This window comes from Salmo salar, chromosome 23 (assembly GCF_965601325.2).
Source record: "Salmo salar chromosome 23, fSalSal1, whole genome shotgun sequence".
Lineage (NCBI taxonomy): Eukaryota > Metazoa > Chordata > Actinopteri > Salmoniformes > Salmonidae > Salmo > Salmo salar.
In genome coordinates this window covers 24229601-24233708 of record NC_138313.1, presented here as the reverse complement: position 1 = coordinate 24233708, position 4108 = coordinate 24229601, and the positions used below count along the sequence as shown (strand labels likewise).

The window sequence follows — 4108 nt, the reverse complement described above, 5'->3', positions numbered from 1 at the left end:
AAGATACGCTATTGGAGCTGGAATTACCGCGGCTGCTGGCACCAGACTTGCCCTCCAATGGATCCTTGTTAAAGGATTTAAAGTGTACTCATTCCAATTACAGGGCCTCGAAAGAGTCCTGTATTGTTATTTTTCGTCACTACCTCCCCGAGTCGGGAGTGGGTAATTTGCGCGCCTGCTGCCTTCCTTGGATGTGGTAGCCGTTTCTCAGGCTCCCTCTCCGGAATCGAACCCTGATTCCCCGTTACCCGTGGTCACCATGGTAGGCGCAGAAAGTACCATCGAAAGTTGATAGGGCAGACATTCGAATGAGACGTCACCGCCACAAAGGGCGCGCGATCGGCTCGAGGTTATCTAGAGTCACCAAAGCGGCCGGGGCAACCGAGATTGGCCCGCATGGGTTTTGGGTCTGATAAATGCACGCATCCCCGGAGGTCAGCGCTCGTCTGCATGTATTAGCTCTAGAATTGCCACAGTTATCCAAGTAACGTTGGAGCGATCAAAGGAACCATAACTGATTTAATGAGCCATTCGCAGTTTCACTGTACCGGCCGTGTGTACTTAGACTTGCATGGCTTAATCTTTGAGACAAGCATATGCTACTGGCAGGATCAACCAGGTAGCCACTCACAACATAGAGGTTGTACCCGAGCACACTAAGCAGAGAACAGCCAGGGACCACTCCTATCCCGTGAGGGGAGGAGGCCCTAGGTCAATCCACCGTGCGCCCAGCGGGAGGCCCTGAACTGCCCATGGCCGGAGCCACAGGTGCCGGGGCACCGCTTAATCAGGTATCTTGTCTTAGCTGGAGGGTTTTTTTCGGAACGCCATCAACTTTGTTAAAAGACAGGGTTTGAGAAATACATGTGTTTCTGGCGTCGGTACGGCATGGGTGAACGTCATCCTCAGGCATCGCTACCTGGGTACTCCACTCCCCGAACCGGAACACCAATGTAGGGCCACTGAGACAGACGGGTCGGCTAGATCTCGCACGAACGGAGCGCGGCTGAAGCTTGTCATCAAGACGGGGATAACCGTCTCCGACAGGGGCTCCCCCGATAGAGGCAATTCCACATGGGGCGGGAGGAACCGTCCGTCTGAACACCGACCAATGGCCGGCCGACAGGGGCCCTCCCAGGTGGAAATAGATTGCAAATCGGTCAGAAGATGTAAAACAGGCTCGACAACAGAGGACAACCATGGATACGCAACATGTTGGAAGTTAGGGACAGACACATTCATGGGACAAGAACCATGGTCATGGAGGACCCAAACCCACAAGGTGATAGCTGGGATAGAGCACCTGTCCAAGACAGAGCTCAATATCCTCCCACCACCAAGCTGGGAAAATCGGATCAATACTTAGGACCAATCGGGCGCCGGAGGGATATGGTCCAAAGTACCCACGGTTCTGAGGGGCTTGTAACCCTCAAAAGTGTCCATAAAGCTCTCCCTATTCGGCATGAGTAGTAATCATCAATCGGTCACCGAAGGGATATGGACCGAACTACCATGGTTCCGAGGGACAAGCAACCCTCAGAAGTGTCCGTTTCGCATTTATTTAATCGGACTAGTAGTTTGCCACTATCCCCGAGCTTCTAGGCCATGGAAGTCGTGTTGTCAAAAACCAGGTTTCTGATTTCGCGCCGGTACCTGTCTGCCCCACACGGGCATGACTGTGTAAAGACGGGAATACGGAATTTACCGATCTTCACTGTGTTACTCACACAGTATATTTTTTTCCCCGTTCTCCCGTATGAAAATCCGGACCATAAAAAAAACACTTTAAACTTGAATAAATCGAAAAGTACAACTCCAATCCTGATGGGGGTTTTTTTTGCACGAAATGGCACATATAAACGAACATTTCCATATAATTTAAACCGTTTTTCCATAAAAATTTATAATAGAAAATCGAGTTTGAAGTTTTCGAAAAAAAGTTCCCGGAACAGAAAAAAATAGTTACTATAGATGCGACATTTTATAAACAGGGGATAATTGTTACCCATCACGAGAGAGGTTATGAGCCAAAATTTGGGAACTCTAGCCCCTCAGGAAGTATTTTTAATCATTATTTGAAAATTTCAGATTTTGGTCAAAAAAGTTACAAAGTGCCAACTTTTCAGTTCGCTTCAGAGACTAAGTCCAAACGGGCACCTGGTTTTATTTTGGGTTACCAGGACCATTTTTTAAAAACGGTTTTAAATACTTTTAAAGGGTATAGGGACCTCCATACCCACCCTGACAGCACCCTACTACGGGCCCAAGTCAATGGGGGCCGGCCTGGCTGATTTATGGAAGTTTTAAAAAATCTTCAGAAAATATTCTATGTTTTTCTTCTCAGAAATTGCACTAAGTCCAAACGGGCACCTGGTTTTATTTTGGGTTACCAGGGGTGAAATTTTATAACTGTTTTAAATACTTTTAAAGGGTATAGGGACCTCCATACCCACCCTGACAGCACCCTACTACGGGCCCAAGTCAATGGGGGCCGGCCTGGCTGATTTATGGAAGTTTTAAAAAATCTTCAGAAATTGCACTATGTTTTGGTGGGGACGTGTCCGTAGCATTTGGGTTACCAGGGGTGAAATTTTAGAAATGTTTTAAATACTTTTAAAGGGTATAGGGACCTCCATACCCACCCTGACAGCACCCTACTACGGGCCCAAGTCAATGGGGGCCGGCCTGGCTGATTTATGGAAGTTTTAAAAAATCTTCAGAAAATATTCTATGTTTTTCTTCTCAGAAATTGCACTAAGTCCAAACGGGCACCTGGTTTTATTTTGGGTTACCAGGGGTGAAATTTTATAACTGTTTTAAATACTTTTAAAGGGTATAGGGACCTCCATACCCACCCTGACAGCACCCTACTACGGGCCCAAGACCAAATGACACACACACAAAGACATGGGTGAGTTTCAAATAAATAGTCTTTATTTATCAGTGAATCATGGGTTGATTTGTCCCTCAATTAGTGTCCGCGCTCGGCTGGCGTTACGAGGCAAATTATGGAACCGGTAGTACCGTGCCTGGGTTTCCAGAGAATGACACATATGGTCAGCCACAGTCCCCCGGTCTTTAACCGAGCCTTGATTAAAGTTCAATGTAGCAATGCTTCGTCGAATTGTACCGAAGGTGACTTTACTTCCAATGCCAAATTCTTCAAATAGCTGGCCCACATACTCACAGATATTGCTGTACGGTTGACCGCAGGACGTGAAAAAGAAGAGTGTTGTGTCTGAGGTGATTCCACTCAGATTAGGCCTGATCTGATGGAATCGTTTAAGCCAAGTGTATTCCTGCACAGATAGAACAATTCTGCACTCACCGAAGCTATAGTTCGTTTTGTGGCTTGAAATAGACATCTGATAACCCCCACTTTCCGGGGTTACTTCAGTAAATTCCCTCTCACTGAATGTGGTGACTGGGGATCGTCGAGTGCCATTAAAGATGGCCAACCGGCTGGACATGAGAGCCGCAAACCTACGTCTATCAGCGCAGGTGGGTCGGACCTCCAGCCTACTGAGAACCGAAGGAATAGCTTGATTGCTTTGCTCAACAAATCGGCTTAACTCCGCAGCGCTGAGCACCTCGTCCCTGCAGCGTTTGCGGAATTTTGCCCTGTGTGTTGCCTGGCTCTGCCGCGAATCCCTGTCCATCTTTGCCAAGCAGAGTAACAACTTTCGGATTTTACTGGCTCTAGCCTGCAGACCTTCTGGCCGGAACTGAATGAGATAGTTCAAGAAACTTCGAACATCGGATCGGTACATTTTTAACGTGGATGGTGCCAAACAACAGTCTTCACATTGACCGTACCACTCAGACGCACGTCTGTAGTTATCCAGAGAACACAGTCCTTCATCGGCCTTGCCCTCTGACATATAGCGGAGGAATTTCCGTACTCGGGATAGACTGGTGCGACAATTGTCAATTCGTTTAACTGAAGGGTTTCTACCCGTAGCAAAGTGCTCATATTCAGTCAAAATTACATTTCTCCAACCTTCAATTCCGGAATCCACACCGCCGCCTTCATCGCTCTCGCTCTCCGTGGAAGTCGCCTCCGCGCAGCCTCGCTCCCTCGGTTCCGAGCGTGGTTCACCACCGATCT

General features: G+C 47.9%; 1 pseudogene; it reads right to left on the bottom strand.

Annotated features, from left to right (window-relative positions):
- Positions 1-619, bottom strand: LOC145863130 (uncharacterized; annotated as a pseudogene).
- Between the last annotated feature and the right edge of the window lie 3489 nt (positions 620-4108).